This window comes from Oncorhynchus masou, chromosome 26 (genome assembly GCF_036934945.1).
Source record: "Oncorhynchus masou masou isolate Uvic2021 chromosome 26, UVic_Omas_1.1, whole genome shotgun sequence".
Lineage (NCBI taxonomy): Eukaryota > Metazoa > Chordata > Actinopteri > Salmoniformes > Salmonidae > Oncorhynchus > Oncorhynchus masou.
The window spans coordinates 21786023-21798136 of NC_088237.1; the positions used below are offsets into that span (position 1 = coordinate 21786023).

At 43.3% G+C, this 12114-nt stretch overlaps 1 protein-coding gene across 1 annotated transcript in view; it reads left to right on the forward strand.

The window, feature by feature from the left end:
- The first annotated feature begins 255 nt into the window (after positions 1–255).
- LOC135515019 (muscarinic acetylcholine receptor M2-like) overlaps positions 256–12114 on the forward strand; it is a 75551-nt gene continuing 63692 nt past the window's right edge. Inside the window, exons 1-2 of the mRNA XM_064938811.1 lie at positions 256–392; positions 4530–4680. The gene's annotated coding sequence lies outside the window, so the exon portion shown is untranslated. The remainder of the gene's footprint in view (positions 393–4529; positions 4681–12114) is intronic.

A 12114-nucleotide genomic window follows, 5' to 3' on the forward strand; every position in this document is an offset into this window, starting at 1 on the left:
ATGCAACCATGATAGGACATATATCATTTGTGTAGTATACAATATAATTATCACGCAGTTTGCAACTCTGCATATCAGTGTATAACATCACCGTCGGGTTTGTTCGTCAAAAAGCAAAACGCAGTGGATTTCACCGGCAACAAATATTCTATGAAATTCTGCACTGTGCACCGCCCCCCTCTAACTCTCCCGCTCTCTCTATCTGTCTCTCACATACGCTATCTCCTCCCTCGCCACTTTCTCCAGCCAAGAAGCTATCTTTGCCTCCCCAGCTTTACTCTACAAGCATGTCCTCAGACTTGCAGCCGTGTGATGAAGCGAACCAACTGACTTCCAGAGAGCACCGGATGAAGGAAACCCGCTGCACGAGTAGCAGAAAAGCCTGAGAGCAGGTAATTAACTCAACAACATATGTCTCGCAAAACTTAATGATGTTTGGTTAGAGAATGGAGAGAAATGCGCACGATAAAAATTCGCTCAGTCCGTGTACCGGCACATAACATTCGTGTGTAATGTAATTGTGCAATCTTTATAATAGTCTGGACCTTTGGAAGTTTTTATATCAATTTACTTGGGATACATGCATAATGTATCAGCATCAGTCGTGGCAGGATAGTGACAGAACTTTGTGCGCAACAAGCAAAGTTCGACTTGACCTATGGTATATGAGGCTCTTTCTTGGGCATTCACCACATTATACTGAATCAACCGATGCTATACAATAGACAATGTCGCATTGGAGTCATATTTCCTATCGGGGGATGTAATAAACGTGTTTATCAGTGACATGGGAGTGGAGATGGTTTGCGCTTTAGACATGGGTATCTGTATATTGTGCCATTATGCGGAATGGAATTGTCACATTGCGCAATGAAATTCAGCTTAGAAAATAAATAAATGATCATAGTGCTATGGAGATTGTTTTCTATTATCTGCTGTTGTCGTCGATATTGGAATGATTCTCTTTTATTTTGAAAAAGTAAAAACTATTTTATTCTCATATGATCCATATCTTCTTTTCAGTGGATTGTTTCTGCATCCAACACAAATGAAACGATATATACAAAGGTGGTATACAATGTTACGATAATACATCTTTAATTAGTTGTCTTAATAATTACAATGATCATAAATGGAATATTACATTGTCCCCCATTTGCATGTCTGTTGCCGATCCATCCATGGAGCGGTTCCTTTCTCTATAGGAATGGTATTGCGCATCCCCGTGCCAGGCACCTCTCCAGCAAGACAAAGCATTTCGTGAGAGTTGGCAAATTGTTTTTCAAAGCAAGTTCAACAGTATCGAATTTCCCGCTTGGGCTAGTACAACTGTATTGCGTTAAGATGTTATTCTATTCTGCGACACAAAGAGGGTATACCATTTAAATATGCCATTGATTTGTGTTTTGTATATGTTCATGTGTTTATATATTTAAATAAAAATATTAAATAATCGTAGTCATTTTGCAGTGAAGTATGGAGCATTCGGAAGTTGACGCATGATTTTGACTCGATGTCCTTGATTTGGAGACCTTCATACCTCGTGCAAATACGATTTTGTCCATACAGAATGGTATTACTGTGTCCCATACCCCACAAAGGAAGACAGGGAATAGTTTGTCGATTTCGTCGTCAGACCCCATTAATTTATGCATCCCACCATCATAATGATAAATGGACAGCACGCTGCATGAACATACGTGCTGGGATATGTTCAAGAGAGGATTTTCAATTATTTCACCCAATGCGCAATGAGTTTACTCATGGTTGTTTTGCAGTGCTGATGGGAGAAGGGAATCGATTTAATGACAAACAACATGGTTTGTTCGACTGTGATGAAGCTGCATGTCTCACTGAATGTGCGCGTAAAAGCGCGCTTGGCACTGCGCGAGCAACCCCGAAGGAGGAGTTTGGAATATGGCTGGTGCGTTTTGACACAGATTAGCAGATTGTATGATTGTACAACTGACAGCATTAACAGGAATGAAATCAGTGAGCGATTCCAGATGTCTCAACAGATCAAATAAGGGGTCTTGCCCCATTATCTAGGTTGCATGACGTGTTCCGAAATTGCGTCAAAATCAAGTTTTGAAATGAGCCACTGCTTTTGTGTTTTGAGGTCGCTGGAAGCTGGTGCAATTCCTCATTATAACGTCACAGTCGTGTCAAGCCTTTTGAGGTTGGAAAATAAAAATGTGCTTTGCATCGATTACCATCCCCATGTGATGTATGGGTCCCGGTGATCTCCAATAAAACTCTAGTCACACTGCGGGAGAATAAATGTGCCTGGTTATTCATAAATAGCCCCATAGACTCACATAAGGATATGCATTTATCAGATCGGGTTAAAGACACACTGTCTCGACTGTCCCACCTGTAACCTGTGAAATATGATTGTTTTTGATCGAGTTGATAGGTGTTGAGAAAAAAACACGTTTATTTTATAGGTGAAGAATCTGTGCTTGCATTACTGATTGGTCTCCCAAGTCTAAATGACGCTGGCCATTTCACAGATTGCAGAGGGGGCGAACCCTTTGAAGGCGGATGCAAATGTACCTCTTGTTAATGTGTCTGGTGTGTTTTATTAATCAGTGCACTTGATGCATTTGAGGTCCAGGTGCAGGTTGAAAAACGTGGTCATCATTTATAACATAAAGGCGCGGACTCTACACTCTCTCTTTTACGTGCGTGAGTGCACTGGTCATTATTAGGAACAATGTGACCCTGAATTCATTGTTGAAATTAATTGGTTTTGTGAGATAAAGACTGGGCAGACAACACTAGACCAATTGAATACTGAATAATTGTTGGTAGTGGTTTGGTTCTTGCAAAGTGTATTTAGTTCTGGTACAGCTTGGCTGATAGGGTGCATTCTGGCGCTCACAATTAAGAGCCTGGATGGTTATTTGTATGGCCTTTGCGCAATATTCGCAAAATACCATGCACGAGTAACCTAAATTCAGCAAAAAAAGAAACGTGCCTAATCAGGACCCTGTCTTTCAAAGATAATTCGTAAAAATACAAATAACTTCACAGATCTTCATTGTAAAGGGTGTAAACACTGTTTTCCATGCTTGTTCAATGCCCCATAAACAATGAATGAACATGCAACTGTGGAACGGTCATTAAGACACTAATAGCTTACAGACGGTAGGCAATTAAGGTCACAGTTATAAAAACTTAGGACACTAAAGAGGCCTTTCTACTGACTCTGAAAAACACCAAAAGAAAGATGCCCAGGGTCCCGGCTCATCTGCATGAACGTGCCTTAGGCATACTGCAAGGAGGTATAAGGACTGCAGATGTGGCCAGGGCAATAAATTGCAATGTCCGTACTGTGAGACGCCTAAGACAGCGCTATAGGGAGACAGGATGGAAAGCTGTCCTCGCAGTGGCAGACCACGTGTAACAACACCTGCACAGGATCGTACATCTGAACATCACACCTGTGGGACAGGAACAGAATGGCACCAACAACTGCCCGAGTTACACCAGGAAAGCACAATCCATCAGTGCTCAGACGGTCCGCAATAGGCTGAGAGAGGCTGGACTGAGGGCTTGTAGGCCTGTTGTAAGGCAGACATCACCGGCAACAACATTGTCTATGGGCACAAACCCACCGTCGCTGGACCAGACAGGACTGGCCAAAGTGTTCTTCACTGACGAGTCACGGTTTTGTCTCACCAGGGGTAATGGTCAGATTCACGTTTATCGTTGAATGAATGAGAGTTACACAGAGGCCTGTACTCTGGAGCGGGGTCGATTTGGAGGTGGAGGGTCAGTCATGGTCTGGGGCGATGTGTCATAGCATCGTCGGACTGAGCTTGTTGTCATTGCAGGCCATCTCAACGCTGTGCGTTATAGGGAAGACATCCTCCTCCCTCATGTGGCACCCTTCCTACAGGCTCATCCTGACATGACTCTCCAGCATGACAATGCCACCAGCCATACCAGCGAAGAACCTGGATCTCAATTCCATTGAGCACATCTGGGACCTGTTGGATCAGACTGTCAATATATTCCCATCATTATATATGATCGATATCACATTAGAGACGCAACCACTAAGAGTAAGCATCATTTCCCTGTGCGTTGTGGTTTATGACCATGATTATCTCATACTGTACTGTAAAGGCATATACTAACCCTGAGGGTAAGACGCTGTATTGGGCTCATAACCTATATTCTATAGACTTGGAGATCTGTATCAGTGTGAATATGTTATGTTGCATATTGGCTGCTGTGCATGACATGCTGGCTTACTAACCATGTGAGTAAAGAGGAAGAATGGGATTTGAGTTTGTGTGTATGGAGCTATTGATTTATTCCTTTTTACCTATGAGATCGTTTTTTATACCTGTTCATTTTTGTTTTACACTCATTCTCCAACGTATCTACACCAACAATGAAATAGATGTGGAGTTTATTCAAAGTCATCCCCTTAAAGGTGGGACATATTGACGGGCTATGTTTATTTGGCAGAGAGAGTTACCATTCAGTGAGATGCTATTTGTGTGTTTTCTCTATAGGGGCACCCCAAGTTGACCCCATCCGGAGACTTCTTCCTGGGCTGAACACCATGGAGACTGTTTGACAGTGGAAGTGGAGGTTTACTGTACAGTAGCTCAGCTGGAGTTCCTCACCCCTTCATGACATGCAGTGAGCCGATGCCACCAGCAGGTATGGTGGACAATTGTAATTAAGATTAATGACCCAGTGTGATTTTTAAGTTGTTGCTGCTCCAGAACCTATTAGGTAGTTTAACTTTTCCTAGATAGATTTAATGTTTTGCATATTAGCCATCTATAGAGTTATGGTCTGTTAGGAGAGCAGCAAGTATCTGCTTGAGAGGGGCCACTTGAACAGCTCTTGAAGTCCTACAGGTTCCCTGCCTCACTTGATAAAGCAGCTGTTAAGGAGCAGAGCAAACTAAGGTAGCAGACATAAAATAAAAACCTGAGCGGGGTCGCCACATCCTATTTTCAGGGGGAAAGGAAGCTAGGTTGAAAATACTGTATCCCTGAAAACAGGATGTGTCCCCCATGAGGGTGGGAGCAGAACAGGCATGATGATTCGTCACTTGTTTAATACAATTGCAAAATTAACACATAATGCACTCCTAGCTTTGCCTATACATTCCCACCATGTACGCACCATGTATGCTCACTTTTAAATGAACCCAGGCTCTAATGGAACGTTCGTCAGGCTGGCACCAGGGGTGCATTTGATATAGCAGCGAGGAGCAAAGGTGTATTTTTAAAAGTTTACATTTAGTCGGTTATGTGTTTGAATCAACGGACGTAGGCCTTTAGAGCAGTAACCCAGCGGTGGTGATCGAGCAGTGGTGTGGTGCACATCAGTGGAGTTGAGAGATGGCACCAGTTGAAAGGAATGCCTGATTATCATGCTTTCAATCACAGCAGGCTGTCACATTTACACTGAGCTGCTGGTTTTTAAATCACACTTTTTAATTATATTCTTATGCAATTAAAATGTTATTTCTTGCTTTGTATTGATAATCTAAGGCAGCAGCAATGGAGGCTTGTTAAGGAAGAGGATGTAATTAAGCTAAAATGGGAGAATGGAATAAGAGCATGTGCAAATCTTCCACTCTAACGTGTTGAACACAATGGAGTGGTAAGGATGTCCTCTCCAGACGGTTTCTTGGGCAGCTACATTGACCATGCTGGTCACCACCACTCAGAACACGGAGATGTGTCGAGATACAGCATGCCCATCTCCGCTCCAAATAACTACTTACGTTGCACGTTGCATGATTCCCTGATACAACTCTGTAGCCTATATCCTGTAACAATAGGGTTCTCGCAAGCCTGCGATTCAGCTCAAGGAACATTTTAAAAAATCGGCCAATCAAACCTGTCACGGCAAATACAATCCAGCTGAATTGTGCTGTCACAACAGCAGTCATTACACCTGGAGCAGGTGATGGGTTATTTATCTGACGTTGAAGGAGTCAGATCTTATATGGGGTGTACCGGAGGAACTCCACAGCGCTGAGTGATGCTCCTCCAGATCTTTGTCTTGCACTGTGAAGTATGGATCAAATAAAATAGTGTCATTGCATTTCCTACAAAGACTATAGGAGGTCGTTGAACTAAGCGGTATGTCGTGTGCTTTTTTCTTCTTCTGTGCATAACTAATGTTGAAGAGATGTAGTGACCCTGTAATTGGTTGTAAAACCCAAGCTTGCCGTTTAGTGTTTCAGGGCTCTCTAGTTAATACGGTGGTGAATTACACTACCTCAGATGAACCCAATGATGATTGTAGTGTAAAAGCTTGATAGAATACATCAGAAGCCATTACTCTTCGAAATTGGTTCTAGGTAATCTGTTTAGTGCCCCACAGGGGGAGACCTGAATACTTTAAATCATGCAGGTTGGCATTTATTGGTATGACTCATGTACTGGAGGAAGCTCTGCAGGGTAGTCACTAGCTGGCACTGCCACAAAGTCATACAATCGGATTTTAAAACGCAACCCTAACCGTAATCTTAACCCTTACCGAAACTCTAACCTGTGCTACACTGCTAACCTTATGCCTAACCCTAACCTTAAATTCAGACCAAAAAGCACATTTTGGTTTTCATGGTTTCTTAACAATATATAGCCAATTTTGACTTTGCCACTGGCCCGTCTAGTGGAAATCACTCAGCTCCACCTCCAGGACAAGATTCATTCCAATATATGTCAACATGCTTTAATCATGGCCGGAGAAACTGTTGAGATCTGTTGATATCATTGTAATGAATCATCCACAATGTATCTCTCTCTCTCTAAGTCTCTTTCCTGGTCCCCTCCCTCTGAAATAGGCAGGCTTCTAAAAGGTTGCAGTGTTTTTGTGGTGCACTGTGACGCTGTTCCATTCTAATCAAGAGGGTTCACTGCATTTACCCTTAGGCTAGCAGCTAGCCTATCAGCTATTGTTGGGACACAGCTTAGAGATGGAAGAAAGAGCTTCCTCACTGCTGTCTGTAAACAGTGCCGAATCCTTTGTTGTACCATAACAGAGAACCAAGACAGCTTCGTAATAGTAGTACTACTAAGTAGTAGTGCCATCGATATCACAATATAATTTTCTGCCTGTTTTCGGTTCTCAGACACAGCTGAGGAAGCCTCAGGTGTTCATAAGTCCTGCCACTCATCCAGTAATAATTCCGGCTGCCATTCCCGGTGCATAATTGCACTAAGCCTCGGCACCGGATAAATCCGGCCCTGCTCTTCTAGCTCCATTATTATTGGCTCCATAAACATTCAGCAGTCCCCGCTCACGTTGGAACCATGGCGGAGCAGTGACATTGTAATTTTCCAGCCAGATCTAATTCCTCCATGATGTAGGATTGGAGGATTGGATGACAGAAGACATGGAGAGATGGAGAGATGGTTTTCCCTCCCTGCCTTCTGACCTCTCACACACAGGTTGGCTATTGGAGCTACATTTGATGGCAAGGGTCACAGAGAATGAGTCCAAGAGGGGAAAGTACTGTATTAAGGTGATTATTTTTCCCAATCCCCCCCTAGACTCAGTAGGTAGATAATGATACAGCCAGCCTGGCTCATCTGGCTGTTATTGTTATCAACTCTGCCCAGACAGAATATACTGCTCTATAGGGACGTTTTCCACTACAGTGCTACTGCTGCTGCTGCTGCTGACCCTGTGGATGTTTGTGAGTGAGCCTTGTGACAATTTCTCCTCTTTCGGGTCATGAACACTAACGAGCAATTAGACAGGAAGAGGGACGATGATACGAGGCTGAAAAATGTCTCCCCAAAGTCCTGGTGAGTTTGAGCTCTTTCAGGCAGAGTCTGACAGGACTGGGCCTTTAATCATTCACAGCCACTAACAGGACCAGTGAGACTGTTTAAATGGGTTTGTGTTATGTCAGAAAGAACTATAGCATCTCAAACATTTGACATACACACTCCAGGAGGCACGTACAGATACACTCATAGTCACACGACACACACACACACACACACACACACGCACACACACACACACACACACACACACACACACACACACACACACACACACACACACACACACACACACACACACACACACACACACACACACACACACACACACACACACACACACACACACACACACACACACACACACACACACACACACACGCCCGTCCTTTTCTCTTCATTCACCATTCCCTGGATCACCGTCATCATCTGGTGCTATCTAGAACCTAATAGTGTTCTTCAGCTGTCCCCATAGGAGAACCCTTTGAAGAACCCTTGTTGGTTCCAAGTAGAACCCGTTTGGGTTCCATGTAAAAACCTTTCCATAGAGGGCTCTACATGGAACCCAAAAGAGTTCCACCTGCAACCAAAAAGGGTTCTCCTATGGGGACTGCTGAAGAAGCCTTTTGGAACACTTTTTTCTGAGAGTGTACCTTACAATGATGACCTCTTTATCCTGGATACTGGGCTCCCCACAAAGGTTGACATGTCTACCAAGGTGATAGGTTAATCATGTGTATTTCTTGAATTAATTCTGCATTTCCCCTGTCCTAGTGGATCTGTTGTTTTCCCATCCTCAGCCATTCACTTTCAAGAACAAAGTGTTTTCAGCCCCTATTTAAAGGACTAAAGTGGTTTTAAAGGTCATTCTCACACTTTAAATTCAATTGTCTTCCTAAAAGGCCTAAACATCTTAATTACAAATCCTATTATTGTAAACCTCTGTGATTCTGTCACCTTTACCCTGGTCCTGTCCTCCGTCCATTAAGGAGCCCTAAATGCCCCCCACTCTTGTCAAATCTAGAATGCTTTATTTAGTTCTCTGTTCAGTAGATACTGCCAAAATGTACCATTGAAAGTAAGTGGCACAAAATTACAGCATCAATCCATTTTTCTATTTAGTCCTGTTGCGAGCCTCTTGCAACATAAATACTATACTTCTTTTTAGGGAATATTCAGAACTGCAGAATGTGTCAAAGAAGCAAAATTGCCCATGCAATTTTACAAAGCAATTGTGCTTCTCCTATCCCAGTGTCAGAGGAGAAAAAAAGGCAATCTGCGAAATTAAACTTCAATTAGAGTAGTGGAGAGACTACTGCTTCACACAAAAGCTCAATTTTGTACAGGCCTACATGCTCTCACCAGCTAAACACAGGCTCTGAAGATAATGATGGAATCATAGCAGAGAAAAATGCTCCTGTCCAAGACGCTGGCTAATTTAAGGAGCAGGAAGGGAAAGGGGGATACCTAGTCAGTTGTACAACTGAATGCATTCAATTGAAATGTGTCTTCCACATTTTTTGTTGTTGTCAGCTCTGGGATTCGATCCAGCAACCTTTCGGTTACTGGCCCAACATTCCTAACCCAGAAGTGGTGGATCATGTTGAACACGTGTTAAAACCGAGTAATACTAATAATGCAGGCAATGATCATTTGAGGTTACAGATTCAGCAGTGCCTCAGTTGATTCTTGTGCATTTGTGAGTGCAGACCTGTTTATACTGTAGCTTCAGGTATAACTCATCTCACCTTTTGTTTCTTTATCCACTATGGTGTGTAGTAAAGCGCAGTTCTTTTATGTGCTCAGCTGGTTAGATTTACTGCGACTGTCCATTCTGTCTAACTATACGTAAACGCAAGACAAAGGCCAGATAATGGTTGTAAAAACCGCTCTCTTGTTAGTCCTGGGTGGCATTTCGTAGATTATTATTTGTCTGTTATTTTCTTGTTATTTCTCAGAAAGAGGAAAGATGTGTGTCTAGCTGTGCCCGGGGGGAACAGTGGAGGGAAATCACTGGAGGATGTAGATGTATCCCAAGGAGGAAGCGAGACTGGGATGAAGAGGAAACAGGGTCATGAGATACTTCCACGATCAAAACAAGACCAGGACGACTCCAGACATGAGATTTCAGAGACTATGCCATAAGCACAACATGTCCGGATCATCCAATACCTAGATATCTAGCTAACTCTCTCAACCTCAGGCTGTCAGTGAGAGAAACGACCAGCCATTTGGCCTATAGACCTGCTGCACCCAGATCCATGACTCGACCCGACATTCATGAAGAAACCATTGTGGACAAAACTCTTTCCAGGTGGCTGAATTGACATTTGGAATAAATGCCATGGAGAAAGAGTGTATTTCAGCCATTTGTTTGCGTTTTAGGAACTGTGCACGGCCTTCCCCCCGCTGATTCCACGTGGTATTTATATGCGAGTTCTGTGGGTTTATGAAAGGATTTATTATGTCCGTTATTATCTTTGGACTCCCCGTTGAGTCAGCTCGCCGTGTCAAACTGAACGGCCCCGTCTGATATGCTGTTACTTGACAGAGACAAGGTTGCAGAGGGAGCCCAGAGAATACAGTGTGTCAGGAATATATTCTCGGTGTCGTTCCGCACCCCGTAATTCACACCCTCTGACAGACCTCTCCAGAAAGAGACAGTACGCTGAAGAAAAAGAACAAGCACAACCAGAGAAAAACTCTGGGCTTGTCAGGCCAGGTGATACGAAGACGAGTAGAGAACAGTGAACAGGCAAGCGAGCGATAAAAAAGGATCTCAAGGACAAAATCAGAGGGGCTTCAGCTCAGAGTCAAGAGATAAATGGGAGCTGTAAGAATGCAGGAGACCATTTTAACGTGTTCCGGTGAACGTGGAGGTGGAAGGTATTTGGGTATTGTCCTACTGGTCTATCTCATCAGTCAGGAGGGTATATCATCCTAGATATATCAGACCAGATGCCGTGTGAGGAGTGTGTCTATGACGTATTGGCCTACGCACTGAGGTGGCGGTAGGTACAGACAAAATCCAATGTCCTTTTTAAAAAATCATGTTTTGCAGTTTTTACTAGTCAGTTCCCATCCTTAAATACCCCTGGCTTTCATTAGAGAAAAGCCTGCAGCTCGTTTCAACAAGCAAATCCCGCTGTGAGTATAAACAGCACGCTGCAATGCTGTCTTTGTTGCAGTTAAACGGCACTACAGGGAAAAGGGAGGGATTGGTTGCCAAAGAGTAACTACTTTCTTCTGTAAATAACAGAAAGTCCATGGATATATAACAACAGGCTTGTATAAAGATGAATACATGCAGAAAAAAGTTGAATGCGAAATCTGCTCTTCTTTATTCCATCAGACAAACACTGTGTCGATGTAGTAGGCTAAACGTAAGTACATTCAATGCATTCTTTACTCCACAGACGTTGGATCTGAATTGGCTGGTGTTGGCTGAGTGGTGCTGCCGACCCAACTGCCTCATTTTGCCTTTAACGTCACTCAGATCCTTCTCATTATTATGTTCATGGTGAGAGAACATTTCTGTGAGCCAGTGGTGACTCACCATGGTCTTGCTTATTGACTGAAGTCTGGAGGCGTGTGACAGCTTTCACAGTTTTGGGCAGTGGAATGACAAACTGCACTCAAACTCTGCTCAGCGATAATGTCAGGAGAGAGCATTAAGCCTAGGTGGCATGAATGAGAATCATTTATTTTTTAAACAATGAATAACATTTGAACCTGTGTGAACAGGATGACAGTGGCTTAGACTTTGAGGATCAAACACAACCACTTTTTGTCTATGATGGAAAGGTCTCCAGAGTACAGTAGTAACACTATTACTCTGCATCAGCCTTCCTAGTTGACTTATACCAGATTTGGAATACATCTCCATAGATCCAAACCAATATGGCCTCCTGTCTCCTAGTGTGTTGACAGTGACTCCCCGGTGGGCGGTATCAACCTGTGAGCAAAATGATGTTAAACAGGCTGGATAGAATCATTATGTCTGCCATCACATCAGGCATCACATACCTTGGTTAATCCCAAGGGAACCGGATTCTTAACCCGAGTTAATTGAGAATTAAGCTGTGTAGTTTCGTGGCTCTGGAAAGAGATCCCTAGGGGACGTCTTTCCAGTGATCTATTAACTTGTGATTTATTGGTTCAGTTGTTCTCCTTTCCATTTCAACCTGACTTCCTTCCTCCTCTGTTTCTGTTCATTATTCTCCCTCTCCTCTCTCCACAGTCGCCTCATATTTCCTGTCTGTCTCCATCTCCCTCCCTCCCCTCGTGTGTTCTCTCTAGCTCTGCTTCTCGCCTTAGCGCAGTGATGGGCTTTTCC